The following is a 20,679-nucleotide window of genomic DNA, read 5'->3' on the forward strand; positions in this document are numbered from 1 at the left end:
AGCTGTTTCTCAGGTGAAGTTGGGGTGTCATCAATGCCAGTAAGAAAAAGAACAATCGAGAGGCTGACCAAAACATGCAATGTTTACTACATAGTCATCCCCCCTAACTGAGAGTTCCATATAGGTCGGTCCAGCATGTGCTCGACACTTTACAGTGCCTCATATAGTCCTCAAAACAATTCTATTGGATTGAAGTCATTGTTGTCATCTCTGTTTCATTGGGATCTGAAGCTCAGCAAGGTTACAGTTATTCCAAGGTCACGGATGGGTCAAAATCAAGGAATGGACCGTCTGGGTGATGACCTGGGAAGTTGGCCTCTAAGAGATACGGCTATTCCAAGAGCTAGTAGCGGGCAGGAGTGGGGTAAAAATCTGGGTTGTCTGACCCCAGAGTCAACTTTTGCAAGTGCTGTTATTTTCAGCAGACCATGGTTTATTTATCCATGGCTGATGACCCTGAAGAGCCGTTGACACTGGATACCAGACAGAGTGAATTGGAAAGATCGGAAGTGGTGATCAGGGAGAGGGATGGATAAAATGAAGACTATAGTTGGGTTGCAGATACTGATGATGACAAGGTCTAGGGTATGACCATGGCGGTGGGTAGCTGAGACCTAAGGTCCTTGGAGATCAAGAAACCGAGAGGCTAGGGCATTGGAAGCATTACCTATGTGGGCACTGAAATCACCCTAAGTTAGGTTAGGAGTAATGATGGAGAGAATGGCAGTGGGCTAAGAACTAGAATCCTAAGGAATTTTTTTTTTTTTTTAGGTCTGCATTCATGGCACATGGAAGTTCCCAGGCTAGGGGTCAAATTGGAGCTGCAGCTGCTGGCCTACACTACAGCCACAGCAACGCTGGATCTTTAACCCACTGATCAAGGCCAGGGATCCAACCTGCGCCCTCACGGATACTAGTCAGGTTCATTTCCACTGGGCCACAATGGGAGCTCCTAGAATCCTCGGGAAATTATGGGAAGTTACTTGGGTCTGATGGAGACTGCAACTGGGAGGGTGGGGAACTGTATGGTCTTTTCACATGACCTTCAGAATTGCTGGTCCTCAAAGAATAGCAAGATCACAGAGCAAGAGGGTAACAGAAACAGAGAGGAAAGGCTTGACGATATAAAAGATATTGCTGATTATGAACAATGGATTTCAGAAGATGCTCTGGCAAGTGGCAAGAAGGGAGATGGGTCAAAATCAAGGAATGGACCGTCTGGGTGATGACCTGAGAAGCTGGCCTCTAAGAAATAGGGCTAAAGAACATGACAGATGAGTCCTGATGACCCTAAGATCGTGGGGCTGAGGCTGTGAGTGTGGCTGGGGAGGACATGATGAGAGCTCTGGGTCTCCCTTTCACTCCTTCCACGGAAGGTGTCTTATTTGTCTGATTGATGAATTACTCAACAGCCCCTCATTCCAGTTTTCTTCCCATTTCTCTAGGCCTAAAACACACTTGCTTTGGCAAGGCTGCATCGCAAGGCTGCGTCAAAATCCTGGCATCCAAGCTCGGGTCAAAATAGGAAATGATAAGAGAGTCTATATGGGATATTAAAAATATAAAGTGTTACATGAAAAGATGTTCAACATCACTCATTATTAGAGAAATGCAAATCAAAACCACTATGAGGTACCACTTTACACCAGCCAGAATGGCCATCATCAAAAAGTCTACAAACAATAAGTGCTGGAGAGGCTGTGGAGAAAAAGGAACCCTAGTACACTGTTGGTGGGATTGTAAATTGGTGCAGCCAGTGTGGAAAACAGTATGGAGATTCCTCAGAAAACTAAAAATAGAACTACCATTCGATCCAGCAATTCCACTCCTGGGCATCTATCCAGAGAAAACCATGACTCGCAAAGACACATGTACTCTGATGTTCACTGCAGCACTATTTGCAATAGCCAACTCATGGAAACAACCTAAATGTCCATCAACATAGGAGTGGATCAAGAAGATGTGGTACATATACACAATGGAATATTATTGGCTATTAAAATGAACAAAATACCAGCATTTTTGGCAACATGAATGGACCTAGAAATTATCATACAAAGTGAAGTTAGCCATACAATGAGACACCAACATCAAATGCTTTCACTGGCATGCGGAATTTGAAAAAAGGACAGACTGAACCTCTTTGCAGAACAGATGCTGACTCACAGACATTGAAAAACTTATGGTCTCCAGAGGAGACAGTTTGGAGGGTGGGGGGATGTGCTTGGGCTGTGGGATGGAAATCCTGTGAAATTGGATTGTTATGATCATTATATAACTACAGATGTGATAAATTCATTTGAGTAATAAAAAAGAAGATGCATCTCAAAAAATATATATATATATATAAAGTGTTAGACTTTTTACCCTTAGGATTTTTTTTTTTTTGTCTTTTTAGGGCCGCACCCTTGACATATGGAGGCTCCCAGGCTAGGGGTCTAATTGGAGCTGTAGCCACCGGCCTACAACAGGGCCGCAGCAACACCGGATCCTTAACCCACTGAGCAAGGCCAAGGATCGAACCTGCAACCTCATGGTTCCTAGTTGGATACGTTTCCGCTGTGCCATGACAGGAACTCCAAGAATTTTTTTAAAATCAGGCATAATTCACATATAATATAGTTCAGCCTTTTACAACATACACTTCTGTGGGGTTTTGTGTACTTGCATGGTTGTGTAACCATTACTGGTATCTAATTCTAGAACATTTTTATCACCCCAAAGAGAAACCCCACACCCTAACAGTCACCCCTCATCTCTGCTCCTCTTAGTCCCTGGCAGCCACTATTCTACTTTCTGTCTTTATGGATTTGTCCATGCTGGACATTTGATAAAAATAATATCATATAACACATGGTCCTTTGTGACTGGCTTCTTTCACTTAGGATCATGTTTTTGAAGTTCATTCATGTACCATGTGCTAGCACTTTTTTTTTTTTTTTTTTTGGTCTTTTTAGGGCTGCACCCATGGCATATGGAAGTTCCCAGGCTAGGGGTCAAATTGGAGCTGTAGCCATCAGCCTATGCCACAGCCACAGCAATGCCAGATATGAGCCGCATGTGCGACCTACACCACAGCTCATGGCAATGCTGGATCCTTAACCCACTGAGAGAGGCCAGGGATTGAACCCGAGTCCTCATGGATACTAGTCGGGTTCGTTAACCACTGAGCCATGATGGGAATTCCAGCACTTCATTCTTTTTATGGCTGAGTAATACCACATGGTATATTACATGGAGAGACCACATTTTGTCTATACACTCATTAGTTCATGGACATTTGGGCTGTTTCCACTTTGGGGCTGTTATGAATAGAGGCACTATGAACATTCATGTGGAAGTTTTTACATGGGCATATGTTTTCAGTTCTCTTGGATATATACCTACCCTTGAGAACTTGGTATCTAGCTGGAGAAGGAGCCTGAGGAACTAAACTCAGGTCTCAGAAATAATGTGAGATCCCCTCACCTCAAAAATTACACTGTCAAGATAATGTCTGCCCGTTGTGGCTGGAAATGCAAAGTTCCAGTCCACTACCGGAAAGAAAATCTTAACTTGAGCTGATAACTTGTCTACACAGAGTTCAGAGGAGGAGGAAGCAGTTCCTTCTTTTACTACAGAATCAAGTACCGGTCCATGAGAAGTCCACCTTGAATGACCCTCTGGGAATGCACCTGTTAGGTTGTAATACCCCTCGGCCCCCCCTCCACAGACCTTCCCTACAAGTAATAAATATGAATCTAGGTGCTGGAGAGAGAGTGGCCAAGAAAATAAATATAGTTCCTGCACTCATGGAGTTTACAATCTTTTTCAGAGAAAGATTAACCAAATGCTTACATGTAATGAAGGCTCATGTGGTGGCTCGTGGACGAGAAAGGAGAAGTGAGCAAGCAAGCCTGGCATTAGCCTAGAAACCAGAGCCAGGGTGTCCAGGGCCGTGTGGAGGACTTGCTTCTAGAACCTTCTTTCTACTTGTCTCTCCGAGTTGATGCCTTGATTTTCACAGGGAGAAATGTGGGCCGCTCTGAGCTCTAAATGTCTCATTCAATTCCGCATTGAAAATCTCAAGAAAGGGGGAGTTCTCGTGGTGCCTCAGTGAGTTAAGAACTCGACTAGTATCCATGAGGATGCAGGTTGGATCCCTGGCCTCACTCAGTGGGTTAAGGATCCTGCATTACCATGAGCTGTGGTGTAGGTTCCAGACACGGCTTGGACTCCACATTGCTGCTAATGTGGCACAGGACGGCAGCTGCAGCTCTGATTCGACCCCTAGCCTGGGAACTTCCATATGCAGCAAGTGAAGCCCTAAAAAGGAAAAAAGAAGAAGAAAATCTCAAGAAAGGTTCTCACTGGACTATGTCCTTGGGAAGAGAATGGAGTTCTCTAACAGGTCAGCATAGGTCACATGCCACCTAGGTTCTAAGGAGGGTAGGCTATGGTACCCAAAGAAAGAGAGAAGGAATGAGCAGACAAAAACAATCAATGCTCACCACAGCAGACAAAAATAATCAATGCTTATTTTTCTAAGTAGGGTGGAAAGGAATGCATGATCAGAAAAAGTGTAGCTCTTCAGAGGTATCCAGACAGGAAAAACAGGCCAGGCTAGATTATGTAGAACCCTTTATACCATGAAAGGAGCTTGGCCTTTTATCTCATTGCCCTGAGGAAGCCACCGAAGAGTGTTAAGCCAAGGGAGGGATGTATATTTTAGAGTTACCAGCCTTGAAGACAGGAAGAAGTATTGGGGGCTTTTGTAATTGTCCCTGTGAGAGTTGATGAGGTCTGAACCAAGGCAGTAGAATTTGCGAAGAGAGTCTAGGTGTAGGATATGTTGGCGGAGGTGCCTGAAGAGTTTGTCGCTGTGACAGGTGATGGAGAGGGAGGAGCCAGGCATACAACTGTTCCCATTCGATAAGTAGTCAAGCTCACCTGTGATGAACTTCAGGCTCAGGGCAATTCAAAACTGTGCCTGGGAGTTCCTGTCATGGCTCAGTGGTTAACAAATCCAACGAGAAACCATGAGGTTGTGGGTTCGATCCCTGGCCTCGCTCAGTGGGTTGAGGATCTGGTGTTGCTGTGAGCTGTGGTGTAGGCCAGCAGCAACAGCTCCTATTAGACCCCGAGCCGGGGAACCTCCATATGCCGCAGGTGTGGCCCTATAAAAGACAAAAAGACAAAAAACAAAACAAAACAAAAAACTGTGCCTGAAAGAGTTGGGTGCTGCAAACAAAAAAAGCAAAGTAAGGCATGGTCTTTGCTCCCTAAGGGGCTCTCTAAATGTTGGGGAGCTAAAGTAAATATGAGAAAGGCGAAATGCAAGGTCAATTGAGTCAAATGTGATCAGTGAGATTGCGAGCACAGGATACTCTCATTTTGTTGGCTGATGGGGCCAGACATTATCAAGGAAAGACAGCTGAGATGAGCTTTAAGGCATGGGAAGCATTCCTACAGGTGGGGAGTTGGTGGGGGGCATTTCCGACAGAAGAAATCACATGAGCAAAGACATGGTGACGGAAACGTACATGGCATATTTGGAGAGTATGGAATGACTCGTTTGACTAGATGTCAAGAAGTTGTGAAAGATAAACCAGCAGGATGAGGATACAGGGGTGGGGTGAAAGATTGTTAGCTTTTTTTGCAATCATCCACATGTGGTTAGGCTATTCGTGGAAAGAGGAATTTAAGTAAAGGAGATCATTTAGGGGAAAGATGCTAAGTACTGCTTGGATGTATTGTGATGGAGGTAAATGTAGGACACCCCCGTGGTGATGACCCAGTGATAACTTACGAAAGGTGAGGGCTGAACTCCTGCATAGATGTGCAGTGGGTGTAGCTGCATGCATTAGTTTTTACCCTGATTCACTCAAATAATGATTTGAGTAGCATTTCCAAATTTGCACTACAGAATTTAAAAAAATAGGATGCCTGACAAAGGAAAACACACAGACATGAAATATAATTAAATTTAAGCCATAAGGTTAACATCAAATTTTTATGCTGCAGTTCCTGTAAAACTGCTAGAGGGGGACAGCAAATCTGGCTTAGAACTTCCCAACAGCCAAAGCAAAGGGAAGCATGATTAGTCATAAGATTTCTACTGGACAAAAAAAATACATTATTTATAAATCTTCTAGCCAGAGACAAAGTTGAGGGCTCTGATGTGTTTCCAAGACGCTCCAGTAGAGACACCCAAAGCTCTATTCACCTGGGGCTCCTCTCCTTCAAGAGCACATCCATCTTGAGGTTAGATATGGACCAATGATTTGCTCTGTCCAATGAAATGCGAGCACGCATGGTGTGTCATCCAAGTGGAAGATTAAAGAGCCGGGATACAATTCTCCCTTTGCTCTTTCTCATGCCACCGTGATTGAGACTGCCAAGAAGGGACTACAGAGAAAAAGGGAAGAAAAGAGGAAGGAAAATGGACTGTTTGGTAACATCCAAGGCATAAGACAAGAAGAGAAGGTAACAAAAAAGAAGAGAGGGAGTTCCCGTCATGGCGCAGTGGTTCATGAATCCGACTAGGAACCATGAGGTTGCGGGTTCGATCCCTGGCCTTGCTCAGTGGGTTAACGATCCAGCGTTGCCGTGAGCTGTGGTGTACGTTGCAGATGCGGCTCAGATCCCGTGTTGCTGTGACTCTGGCGTAGGCTGGCAGCTACAGTTCCGATTAGACCCCTAGCCTGGGAACCTCCATATGCCAGGGAGCAGCCCAAGAAATGGCAAAAAGACAAAAAAAAAAAAAAAAAAAAAAAGGAAGAGTGAAGCATCCAGAAGGGAGACCATGAAAACCACAGTAACCCAAGAACTAAGACAAAGACTTTTCCAAGGGAGAAACTTGGAGAGATAAATGCTTGCCCATGGCCACGCAATCAAAAAGCAATGGCGAGTTCCGTCATGGCTCAGTGGTTAACAAATCCGACTAGGGACCATGAGGTTTTGGGTTCAATCCCTGCCTCACTCACTGGGTTAAGGATCCGGCATTGCTGTGGCTGTGGCATAGGCTGGCGGCTGCAGCTCCAATTAGATCCCTAACCTGGGAACCTCCATATACTGTGGGTGTGGCCCTGAAAAAGACTGAAAAAAAAGCAATGGCACTAGAATTTCAGTCCAGTTCTTAATGACATGAAAAGCTGTGCTCTTGATTGCTACATTTAGCTTCCTTCTGAGAAGGGAACTACAGGCTCTACCACTTTCCAGCTGTATAACCTCAGGCACAGTTAACCCCCATTTATTCACCTGTAGGGACCCCTTATGCAATATTGTGAGGACAGGATCAGACAGTGCCCACCATGTACAAGATTTACGGTTCTGTGCTTTGAAGACCCGGGATGTGCAAATGTGACACTTGAATACTCATTTTTACCTTTTGAACTCTAGGAAAGGGAAGGGGAGGTTCAGGCGTCCCTTCCCAGAAACCACACATCCCCAGACCCTGCAATCCACAGAAGGCCCAGGACCTTGGCCTCTGGCAACATTCACTTAACCTGCAAGAGGAAGATGGAATGAAATCATAGTACTTGCCAAGATCCACCCCAGCAAGAGCCAAAGGACAGTCTCTTGGCAGGAGAGGAAAATAATCCTTTATTCCTCAACCCCTTGGATACCAGTTTGACCAAAAGCCCTGTTTTATGAAATAAAAGCAATGATCTGGCCAAAAACAATTTTAAAGAATTAAGTACGTAGTAAGACAAAAACACTCCCATCTAGTGAATGCTACATCTAGGCACTATCCTAGGGGCTTATACCACCTCTTCTGTCTAAGGCTGAGGTTTAAAAGTCATCTGAGGAGTTTCCATTGAGGTTCAGCGGGTTAAGAGCCCAAGATAGTTCTATGAGGATGTGGGTTTGATCCCTGGCCTCAATCAGTGAGTTAAGGATCTGGCGTTGCTGTGGCTGCGGTGTAGGCCAGCAACTGCAGCTCTGATTTGACCCCTAGCCTGGGAACTTCCATGTGCCAGGGGTATGGCCCTAAAATTTTTTTTTAAAAAGTCACCTGAGCCATCAGGTGGTGGCTCCATCTTTCCCAGTATCTGTCATGCTGTCTGGCTTCCTTCAGTGGTTGCCAGCTCACCCTTCCACCCTCATTCCACTTGGGTTTCCACTTAGGTAAGAGGCTTCGGGAACTAGTGAATTTGGGGTCCTTGTTTGCAAGAATATATTAGATCAGCCCAAGAATGGCAGATGTATGAAAGATAATTTAGATCTGCTACATTTTCACAAATAGTGGAAGTGTTCACCCTGTCTGCTCTTGGATACTTCTGATGACCAAAGAGCTCATTACCCACCAAAGAGGAGAATTCTTTCAAGCAGCATCCCCACTCGGGCCCTGTGTACCGCCAGCTGCAAGCTTTGCCATTCAAATTCATTCTTTCTGAAACCCTTCTGCCAATATACAGTCTAGTCATGCTCCTCGCCTACACTTGGGAGCCTTTCTTCCCCCTTAATGCAATTTTATTCAGTTTATCATTTACATAACAGCATTTGCTAACATCTACCACATGCTGGCACAGTTCTACGCTTTAGATACAAAGATAGTCTTCCCTCAGGGTTAAAATCCCAGGCACTGCACTTAAAGCTGATTTTATTTTATTTTTTATTTATTTATTTTTGACTCTTTAGGGCTGCACGCATGGCATATGGAAGTTCCCAGGCTAGGGGTCCAACTAGAGCTGTAGCTTCCGGCCTACACCATAGACATAGCAACGTGAGATCCGAGCCACATCTGCACCACAGTTCATGGCAACGCTGGATCCTTAACCCACTGATCAAGGCCAGAGATCAAACACGCATCCTCATGGATACTAGTTGGGCTTGTTACCACCAAGGCACGACGGAAACACCCTAAAGCTAATTTTAAATCCTGATGATAAGATGTGTGGCCTTTCATAGGTTTCTGGACCCCTCTGAGTACTACTTTCCAAATCTGTAAAATGAGCCAAACAATAATTTCTATTTCAAAGGCTGACTTGATATCTAGATGAAATAAAGTTATTATCAGAGTGCCTGACACAAAATCAGCACCTTGTAAAGGAGAGCTGATGGATGTTAGGACATTGCCTGGAATTTCTCCTAACTTCCTAGTAAACACACATGCATTTGACTGCCTCAAGCATCACTTGCTCAGGGATGTTCCACTCCAGACTGGAGTGTTGCAGAATTTCACAGGCGTACAGCACTGCAAGCCTTTCTTGCAAGCGCCACCACAGCTGTGGGATCTGGCCTATTTTTACTGAGCACTTTATGCCTCGGACATCAATTTCTAAGGAACAAGTAGACGCCCGGTAAGTATTTGAATGAATGAAGAAACAAATGAACAAATAATATGTAATGTTCAATGTATTCTAATGATTTTAAGGTATTATACCCAGGTTGGGTGGGGGGGACTCTTAGTCCCCAAGAAATCAATTAATAGCTATTAAGGAGCTGAAATGGGTTCTGAATGGGGATAAATAACTCCATCCGGACCTCCTGAAGAGACAGTTCATGGCAATGCATACAGCAGAAAGAAGATTATAGCTCACTAGGGTAAGCCTTTTAAGAAAAGATAATAATAGCTAATATTATGTAGCACTGTTTTTTATATATACTAATTTATTTAACATTTATAATACAATAAAATGGGAACCATGCAGAAGGGTTAAGTAATCCACCCTAGGTTAGTGTGATGGGATCATGCTGCCTTTGGGGCCTCGTTGCTAGTACTTGGGTCTTCTTCTCTGTGACCTTCTGGATTCTGATCATTAGCCACAGACCTAAGCTCCTACTTTCCAGACCCTCAAATTAACCACTTTGATTTCCAGTGCTCACGAGAGCATCTGTGCTCAGATGGCCCCAAAAGACCCCAAATATTCTCCTTTCACTCACAGCCCTTTCCTAATTTGAACAGAGTTGCATTAATCACTCCATTGTCATTTGTTACAGATATTCTTGGAGCCGGATGGTGTCTTCAAGGTCATTTAAGGTAACCCCCTGTTGGATTCAGTAGCCTACCGAACAGAATCCCAGAAGAGTGGCTGTCAGCCTATTTTTGTGCCCTGCCAGTGATGGATAATTCATCAAGCCCAAGATAATACATCCCATTATTGCCTGTTGGAAAGATCTTTCTTTACCAAAGTTTAAATTTAAGTCCCTATAATAATTTCTCTTCTTTGGCAGTAGTGAATCAAGCCTTAGGGGGCATTGGGAGCTGACTGTCCTGGGCAAAGAGAATACTCTATCACTCAAGTTGTTTAGAATTTCTACTGTGCAATGCTCATACAAGCATGTCAGCTTTTCATGAGTTTTATCTTCATTTTAAAGTTGCCTGTGCTTGGGGAGTTCCCGTCATGGTGCAGTGGTTCATGAATCCGACTAGGAACCATGAGGTTGTGGGTTCGATCCCTGGCCTTGCTCAGTGGGTTAAGGATCCGGCGTTGTCGTAAGCTGTGGTGTAGGTCGCAGACACAGCTCAGATCTCGCGTTGCTGTGGCTCTGGCGTAGGCCGGCAACTACAGCTCCCATTTGACCCCTAGCCTGGGAACCTCCATGTGCCACAGGAGTGGCCCTAGAAAAGGCAAAAAGACAAAAAAAAAATAATAATAATAATAAAATAAAATAAAATTGCCTGTGCCCGGAGACCCTATCCCCGTACATCCTAATCCATCCCACCTCCTGGGGCACATGATAAGTCTGCTCCCCCTTCCTGACGACAGCTCCTTACACGTTGAATATAGCCTGTGTGGCCCCCTAAATATCTTTTTTTCCCCCTTCTTGTGGCTGCACCTGCAGCATATGCAGGTTCTTCAGGCTAGGGGTCGAATCGGAGCTGCAGTTGCTGCTCTACGCCACAGCCACAGCCACGCCAGATCAGAGCTGCTGCTGCAACCTATGCTACAGCTTTTGGCAATGCCAGATCCTTAACCCACTAAGCGAGGCCAGGGATTGAACCCACATCCTCACGGACCCTATGTAGGGTTCTTAACCCACCGAACCACAACAGGAACTCCCTTAAATCTTTTTTTACCTGGCTCTTCCTGGAAGGTGGTAATCTGCGCTCCACTGTTTAAAAGCTGGGTGACCCCTGCAAGTTGCTTAATCTTTCCCAGCCTCGGTTTCCTCATTCAAAAAGGAGGCACAGATCCAATCAGCCATGTGCCGCGTGGAAAGTGGGAAAGTGCTGTGCACACGCTTGTGACTGTTCTCGTGCTGACCATCTGGGGCTCCAACAGGAAGTGGCCTTGGAGCAGCAGGCACAAGAGCGGGAGCCCAACCCAGAGCTGGGGGAGGGGAAAAGAGCAGGGGCTGATCAGGAAATTATAAACCCAAGAATCAGGGCAGTAAGCAAAGTTGGGAGCTGACCCACCAGGACTTTTCATGTGGAAGGTCACGCAGGCCAATACTGCACTCGGCGCTGCTCTATGCTCTTTGCAAGCATTAGTTCACCAACACCCCCACAGCCGCCCAGAGAAAGGGTGGTTGTTATCCCATTAGACAGATGGGAAAACTGAGGCACCGAGAGACTAAGCACTTTGCCAAGGTCACATGCTCTGCTAGGGTGAGGATTGGAACCTAGGCTCTTAAGCATTCTGCTCTGAGCAAGGCCAAGGTGAGGCAGCAACTGGGTGGTGGGTGGGATCAGGTCCTGAGACGTCACCTGACCAGGCTTTGAGGAGGCTGCAGAGCTAGTGGCTTGGGTTTCCCAGAAGGGAATGGAGGAAGTTTCCAGCAGGGGGAGGGGAGGGCCAAGAGCCTAAGCGGAGGCACTGGAGCTCGGGTGGACTGGAGCCACAATTCCCACGGTACAATCCCTCCAGAAGGACACCTGCTGCATCCAGACATCATCATTCTTAACACAAGCCTGGCCCTGTGCAAAACACTTTGTTCGCATAATCTTGTTTACCCTGGTAACATCCCTGTGTAAGAGATACAATGTCCGCGCTTTGCAGTTTTATAGAAAACTGTCAAATAACTTGCCCTTGGTCACAAAGATGGAAACAGACCTGGAACATGAATACAATTTAGTCCGACACTACCTGTCCCCGATCCCTCTGACTCCCTTTTGCAGTTTCTCAGAACCGATCCCCAGCTTCTATCCCCTTTGCTGCTGGTTGTCTGTACAGATGGCAGAGGCTCCCATCCCAGCCCAGCCCTTGGGCTACTGGCACTACTCGGCCCACAGGAAGTGCTGGGAGTTTAGGCCCGGAGGCTGCCCTTAGCCAATGCCTAAGTGTGGGGGTGTGAGGGCCCTGCTTTTCCTATGGGACAAGCTTTGAAGGCATAACTTAAGACTCCAGAACTCCCTCTCTGGGATCAGGATGAGGCTGGGACTTGGCGGAAATCACTCCAACCTTCCTTTGGGTTTAAGGTCAGACTCTCCCTGTTTAGCTCCTTCCTCTTCCCTGACCTGCGTTTCCCATTTTCATTCTGGTCTTTCCTGGGAGCCCTTCCTCAATGAGTCATCTGCCCTTGAACCCTCTTCTTAGAGTCTGCTTCAGAGACCCCCACCCAGGACACCCCCGGGCCCCTTCACCACCACCCTGGGTACAGTGGTTTTGCTCTGAACTCTTTCTTTCTAGGACCTGCTCACACTCTACCCCCAGGGAGAGGAAACAACCTTCCCCTTCCCAGCCCTCTCCCGCTGCCTGCACACTCCACAGGGCCTCCCTTCTGGAAATCCTGGGGGGCCACCTCCCAGCCAGAGGCCAAGGTCTGAGGCTCATGCCCACCAGCCCTGAGCAGGGTGTAGGCTAAGAGGGCTTCATCTGCCCAGACTTTGCAGACCTGAGCGAGCCCAGACGCAGCCCACCTCCCAGAGTGTGAAGTCAGAGGTGGTTTGCAGCACCCTGTTCAGACTTGTGGGTGCTGAGCCAGACGTGCGAGAGATCAACCCTGGTGCGTCTGGGGCCATAGAACCAGACAGACCACTCCCCAGGGAAGGAAGCCAAACCAGTAAATAAAGGCCCTGCGTGAAAGAATAGGTCTTGGCCTGACAAGTTTCCCAAGGAATGTATAACGTGAAGTTAAGCATAGCCATCTAAGACTGACTCAGATTTCTCCCATCGCTTGGCTGCGCCTCACAGGAGAACGATGCTAACCCAGTGGTCCCTTTAAGACGGCTGACTCAATGGTTCCCATATCTTAGTACGAGCCAGCAGAATCAGGATTCCAGACTGTTACAGCGCCATGGCTGGCAACCACCACCTGTGACTTCCTGGCTGATCTACTTTCTTTTTGTCTTTCCTTTTTAAAGAATTATTTATTTATTTATTTATTGCTTTTTAGGGCCGCACCCGCAGCATATGGAAGTTCCAGGCTAAGAGTCAAATGAGAGCTACAGCTGCTGGCCTACACCACAGCCACAGCAACACCAGATCCAAGCTGCATCTGCGACCTACACCACAGCTCATGGCAACATCGATCCTTAACCCACTGAGCGAGGCTAGGGATCGAACCTGAAACCTCATGGTTACTAGTCGGGTTCATTTTCACTGCGCCACAACAGAAACTCCAAAGAAATATTTTTGAATGTATAATTTATTTGTATATTTAATTTTGTTCTGGTTTTACTGAGATATAGTTGATATACAGCACTGTGTAAGGTGTACAGCAGAATTTGACTTCCACCGTGAAATGTTTACAAGTTTAGTGAACATCCATCATTTCATATAGATACAAAAATTAAAGAAATAAGAAGAGAAATATTTTTCCTGGAGTTCCTGTCATGGCTCAGGTTAACGAACCTGACTAGCATCCATGAGGACGTGGGTTCGATCCCTGGCCTCGCTCAGTGGGTTGGGGATCTGGTGGTGCCGTGAGCTGTGGTATAGGTCGAAGACATGCCTCAGATCCTGCATTGCTGTGGCTGTGCTGTAGGCCATCGGCTACAGCTCCAATTGGACCCCTAGCCTGGGACCCTCCATATACTGTGGGTGTGGCCCTAAAAAGACAAAAAAAAAAAAAAGAAAGAAAGAAAGAAATATTTTTCCTTGCGATAAGAACTCTTAGCATTTACCCTCATGATAACTTTCTCATAGAACATAAACCAGTGTTAATTCTCTTTAGCATGTTGTACATTACATCCCTGGTACTGATTTCCCTTATAACTGGAGGGTTGGATGTTGTGACTGCCTTCATCCAATCTTCCCCCCTACCCTCTGCCTCTGTCAACCACAAATCTGATCCCTTTTTCTATGAGTTTGTTTATCTGTCTGTTTGTTTTGGGAGTATAACTGCCCTATAACAGTATGTTAGTTCCTGTTACGCCACACAGTGATTTGACATTTCTATACATTTCAAAATGATTGCCATGCTAAGTCTAATTACCTTCAAATGGGTCTACCTTCAACTCACAGGGGAAAGCATAGGCTGAGGGTGGCTCGACCTGGGAGCCGAAGGGTGGTCAGGTTCCGTCTCTGCTAGACCTCAGTTTTCTCATCTATAAAATGGGCCTTTCTCCCCCCCCCCCCGCCAATGCTCTACCACAAAAACTTCTCTGTGTTTTTGTCCCATTTTTCTCTTACTCTTTCTCCACACCCTCCTCCCAGAGCATGAAGACTTGCTTTTACTGTCCAAGCTCAACGGGCTTCCTGATTTTGCCTAATTATGTGTTATTCATTTTTCTAGTCTCAACTCAGACCACATCTTGCCTGGAAATCTTTTTTGATCTTTTCCCTCCTACTTGGTTGGCGGGGGGGGGTGGTGCCCCTTCTCAGGGTTCTCACATCATCTTGTATATACCTAATTAATGGCATACCTGTTTGTGTGTTGGTCTCTGTGATTAGCCTGGACCTTTTATATACCATGACTGTATCATTCTATCTCTGAAACATTAGGACCTAGCACGGCACCTTGGACAGGATGAATGCTCGGTAAATGTTTGTTGAATAAGTACCTCCCATATAGGGCTGTTTGAAGATCAAATGGGAGAAAGGATGTGAAAACAAACTATACAATACAACTACAGTTGTTATTATTTTCTATGGAGATACAGTAGTTACGAATTTTATACAAACTCATATCATTTATATTCATGATATTATTATAGTAGTAATAGGTACCAAAGCCTAAGCAAAAAGATGTGTACAATGTCAAATGCTGAGTAAGCGATCAGAAATATGGATCTATATTTATACTTTGTATTCATCTCCAGATTCATACCATCAATGACAAGAAATTATTATAACTCCTAGACCACAGTCAGCTCTCTAAGTTATTCGTGCCAGAAAGCAGAAGGGTACCTGCCTGGGGAATGAATATCACCATCTCTGCCTTTCATGTGTTTAAGACTTTCCGGCTTCCAGAATGTATTGTACCACTGGCTCTTACATTTGCCTTGGAAATTAATTTAAGAAATCATCAATGGAAGGGAAAACGTGGCAATGGGTTCTTCCCTTACTGTCGGTGCTCTTTTCTCAGGAGAGAGGGAGGGCCAACAGGCTAAACCTGCGTCCTCCTTTCTCCAGTGGGCAGGGACCCCACGAGGGGGCCATGAGTGGGGGAGCTGCAGCTGAAAACAAGGGTGAGCCGAAGCACTTGCTGCCACTGCCCTGTCTGAGAGACAGCCTGCCGGTAGGGCCACTGCAGCTCACCTGGTGCCAGGTTCTATCCCGTAAGGAGCATCCCCTTCCTTATCATAAGTCACTCAGGCTCAGCCGGATCCGGTGAGCTGTGACACTCAGCACGTCCGTCCTCTCCTGGGCTGGGCTAGGCCTGCTCTTCTCCAGCCCCGTCTGATGGCTCTTGCTCCACCCGGGCTGCTGGGAACAGAGTCCTTTCCTCCTCCCCCGTCTCTCTCCCTCCTCCTGTCCTTCCCTCCTGGCCTCCCTTCCTCCCTGCCATCCTGACTCCTTTCCTTGCCTTCTTCTTTTTTTTTTTTTTAAGGGCCACACCCCCTGGCACATGGAGGTTCTGAGGCTGGGGGTCAAATCGGGGCTACAGCTGCCAGCCTATACGACAACCACAGCAACGCAGGATCCTTAACTCACTGAGCAAGGCCAGGGATTGAACCTGCAACCCCATGGTTCCTAGTTGGATTCGTTTCCACTGTGCCATGACGGGAACTCCTGACTCCTTTCCTTAATAAAACTTCACTCTACTTAATTTTTTGAATAGTTTATACATTCTCAAGGTTACAAAAAATAAGTAGAAAAAGATAGAGGGAAAATTCTCCCTCCCTTAACTATCTCCCAGGAACGCAGCACCTGCTGTGTAGCCTTCAAAAGATTATTTTTTTAATGCATATACACAATGCATTACACCCATGTATGTGCTTATATGATTATATAGCACCCCTCACTCCTTTTTATACAAGTGGCAAGCAAGCCCTGTATGGTGATACGCAGTGTTCTGCTCCTTAGCTTTCTCAACTAGTATATCTTAGGGATCTTTTCATATTAGAACATGAAGAGCTTTCTCTAACATTTTCTTTCCTTTTTTTTTTTTTTGGTCTTTTTCTAGGGCCGCACTTGCAGGATATGAAGGTTCCCAGGCTAGGGGTCGAATCAGAGCTGTAGCCATCAGCCTACACCATAGCCACAGCAATGCCAGATCCAAGCTGCGACTGCAACCTACACCACAGCTCGTGGCAACGAGGGATCCTTAACCCACTGAGAAAGGCCAGGGATCAAACCCGCAGCCTCATGGTTCCTAGTTGGATTCGTTAACCACGGGTCACATCAGGAACTCCTAACATTTTCAGAGCTGTATAGTTTTCCACCCCATAGCTTAGTTTAATCTGCTCTAAACCAGTGGACATTTACAACCAGCGCTGTATTGGATAATCTTGGCCATATATCATTTCCTGACTCTTTCATGCAATTAAAAGTGGTGTTGCTGGGTCAAGGGGCAGATGGATGTGTAGTTCTGAAAGCTATTGTCTTTCATGGGTGTTACATCACTTTACACTCTCCCCAACAATCTATGAGAAGAAAGAACTTTGAAAGAGGAAGACTTCTATGACCGCTATCCATTGATTAAGCCCTCGCCAGGTGCTAGGCGCTGTGCTGGTCACACCGCAGTCGTGATCCCATGTAATCCCCATTGCAACCTTTCCGGATATACTACGGGCGTTCCTTCTGTCAGTGGGCAAAGGTTCACAGGTGAGTGACCTTCGGCTCCACCACACCCCTTCTCACTACCCTTGGCCTCTCATCAGAAGTCAGGAAGCCAGCAAGCATTCGTAAACAAATAGGCAGGCTTTAGTGAACACTAAATTATGCCAGGCATGAGACCTCACCCAGCCCTCACACAGCCCCATGAAGCAGGCTCTGTCACTACACTCCATTTTCAGTCACAAGAAAACCAGAGTCTGGAGCGGTAACAAGCCCCAGGTTCAAGGTCACGCAGAAAGCAGGCAGTAGTCCCAGGGTTTGAGCCCAGACAGTCTGACGACTCAGCCCGAAGCCTTCACAACGCCACACTGAGGTCACAGCTTAGATGTTTCCAGAACAGGCTGACCATGGCGATCGTCACCTGTTAAAGCCCCTGATCTACAATCGAGGCAACAGAGGCCCAGAGGAGAGGGGGAGGCGTCTGTTGAATGGCTGTGCTGGGTTAGGATCCACTTCTCCCGACGCCCAGACAGGGCTCTCCTTTTTGCACTTTGCTGTCACACAACGGCTATGACATCCTCAGCCCTGGGCTGGTACAGAGTGTGGGTGGCAGGTGCAGACTGTAGACCTGGCCTGTCACAGGTGGCGAAGTAACAAAGGTGACCTAGGCACAACTCACAATCAGGCTGGCAAGAGCCAGCATCTGGCCAGGAGGCCCGCAGCCCACCTGGCAGGTTCCCACCAAGGAACCAGAGGGTGTGGGTTCTTGGGCTGGCTCTCCTGCATACTTGCTATGAATGGTCACAGTGATAACAAAGCCACCATTTATTCAGCGCCTACTATGTGACAGGCCCTATAATTAGCAAATCACTTCAAGTCCTTACAACATTCTTACAACTTAGCTCAGAGAGGCTACGTGACTTGTTCACCGTCATAGTCCGTTCACGGCAGAGCTGGGATTTGAACTTGGATATTTTTAACATTAAAATCCATATTTTTAGAGACACTATGGCTCAATGGGCAGGAACCATGACTCTGGTTCTCCCAGTTGTTATCTGATGACCCAGGAGAAATTACTTAACATTACTCAACATCACTGAGTTTCCCTTTCTGGAGAAAGAGGATTCAGAATACCTGTTTTCTCCCAGAGAGACTTGTACACCCACTTTCATAGCAGCATTATTCACAATAGCCAGAAAGTGAGAGGAACCTAAGGGCCCACCAATGGATCAATGGATAAGCAAAATGTGGAATATGTGTATATATATATATACAGTAGAATACTAAGGAGCCTTAAAAAGGAAAGTAATTTTTTTTTTTTTTGTCTTTTGTCCTTTTTAGGGCCAAACCCAAGGCATATGGAGGTTCCTGGGCTAGGGGTCTAATTGGAGCTGTAGCCGCTGGCCTATGCCAGAGCCACAGCAACACCAGATCTGAGCCACGTCTTTGACAGCTCACGGCAATGCTGGATCCTTAACCCACTGAGCGAGGCCAGGGATGGAACTCCCAACCTCATAGTTCTTGGTTGGATTCGTTTCCACTGAGCCACGACGGGGACTCCGGAAAGTAATTTTAACACAAGCTACAACATAGATAGATCTTGAGGACATTATATTAAGTGAAATAAGCCAGTCACAAAAAGATAAATACCGTATTTTACCTTCATATGTAAGGTGCCTAAAATTGTCAATCATTTAGAGGCCCAAAGAATGATGGCAATCAGTGGCTGGTGGGGTAGCAAGGGAGGAGAATTGTTGAGTGGATATAGAATTTCGACTTTGCAAGATGAAAAGAGCTCTGTGGGTGGACGTGGTGATGGTAGCACAACATTCTGAAGGTACTTAATGCCATTGACCTGTACACTTAAAGATGGTTGAAATGGTGAATTTTACATTGTGCATACTTTATCATAATTCAAAAAAAAAAGGAAAAATAATAAGACCTGTTGTGCAGAGTTGTGAGAATTATAAAAGATGATGTCAGATATCCCGTTGTGGCTCAGTGGTTAACAAACCCGACTAGGAACCATGAGGTTTTGGGTTCGATCCCTGGCCTCGCTCAGTGGGTTAAGGATCCGGCATTGCCGTGAGCTGTGGTGTAGGTCGCAGATATGGCTCGGATCCCACGTTGCGATGGCTGTGGTGGAGGCTGGCAGTTACACCTCCAATTAGACCCCTAGCCTGGGAACCTCCATATGCTGAGGGAGCAGCCCTAAAAAGACACACACACACACAAAAAAAGATGGTGACCATCATTCAAGGGCTCACAGCTCTCAGGCCTGGCGCAGAGGAGGTACGTCATCAGTGGAGGCGATGCTTATTATTTAACTTAGTAACGGCTCTGTGTCTGCTGTGGGAATTGTCCCTGGTGAGACTCATGCCGCCACATGTATCAAGGGGAAAAAGTCGCTCTGTCTCATCTGCTTCCCCAAGCGCTTGTGAGGAACAAATGAGCTCCTGTGCGGGGCGGGGGGGAAAAGAGCTTCATAAAGTGCCAGGAAAAAAAAAAAAAAGTTGAGAAATGATTGATCGAGGTGTTAGGGGCGCATTTCTCAGCTGGGCTTCTTGTCTGCCTTCTCTGAGACCTTTGTTTCCCCGTCACATCACCCGGCCACCTTCCACGGGGAGGAAGGTCTTCAGAGACCGCGGGCCACCTCCCCGACTGGAACCCGCAGGCAGGAACTCTGTCCTGACATCCCCGCCCCCGGCCCTGCGCCTGCACCCAGAGGGAGCTCGGCTCTGTTTTTCTCACCTCGGCTGAGTTTGGGAAGCTTGAAGCAACCATTTGGAGAACGGGAGCCAGGAAACCCCCTTCTGAGGTCAGAGGCCAGAGGTTCAGACCTGCTTTATAAAGTGGGGTCCCCTCCTGGGTACCGTTTCACACAAGCGTCTGATGGTCCATCCTTGTGCCGACATGGGCTCCGGGGGCCAGGGGGGCAGCGCCCTGTGGGAAGGGAAGGGAAAGGAAGTCAAATTCAGGGAAAGCAGGCAGGGGAGTGTGTGGGGGGGAGTGGGTGGAGGAATGGGGCGGGGAGCGGCGGATGCTCCTGGACCTCCCAGGAAGAGGTGACTTCAGGACATGGCTGCTTGGTTGTTTTCAATGGTTTTCATTACTTGGTTTGAGTTCCTGTAGAGTAAGTGTTTCTCAAGCATATTTGGGGGATCTAATTCTGGAGTCCTTGAGCACAAAAGAATGCGATAAAATACCTGCTCCACAGAAATGGAGACGGCTGCCCAGGAGCTGCCTGGGCTGTCTGCATACACCCTTTGCAGACAGGCCCTGCGAGGGCAAGTGACTGGCCCAGGGAGTCACAGAAAGATGGCAGAACAGGGACAACAGCTCGGTTCCTGGCCAGCATGGATCCTACAACGCTTCCGCCCCGTGACTGAAAAGGCTGAGGTAAACCGAGGAACAAAGGCAGTTTCGCTGGGACAGGCAGGCAGTTTTCCTATTAAAAGACCAAGTGTGTTCACCTAAGAGCCTCTTCACCTTTCAGGAGTCGGAATGGCTCACATTTGAGCTGAATTTTCCCTCTGAATACCAGACCAGAAAATTCACTTGTTTGTCATTCTTCCTTTTGACTCATAATCATTCCTCAGCATGTCCTACAGAAGGGAGTGCTGGTAAGTCACAGAGAAGAGGAAGAAAA

At 46.7% G+C, this 20,679-nt stretch overlaps 1 long non-coding RNA gene across 1 annotated transcript in view; it reads right to left on the bottom strand.

The window, feature by feature from the left end:
• LOC106509966 overlaps positions 1 to 20,679 on the bottom strand; it is a 38,291-nt gene that overhangs the window by 11,490 nt on the left and 6,122 nt on the right. The window contains exon 2 of the long non-coding RNA XR_001308019.2: positions 19,782 to 19,973. This is a non-coding gene — a long non-coding RNA (uncharacterized LOC106509966). The remainder of the gene's footprint in view (positions 1 to 19,781; positions 19,974 to 20,679) is intronic.

Source organism: Sus scrofa, chromosome 4, assembly GCF_000003025.6.
Source record: "Sus scrofa isolate TJ Tabasco breed Duroc chromosome 4, Sscrofa11.1, whole genome shotgun sequence".
Classification (NCBI taxonomy): Eukaryota; Metazoa; Chordata; class Mammalia; order Artiodactyla; family Suidae; genus Sus; species Sus scrofa.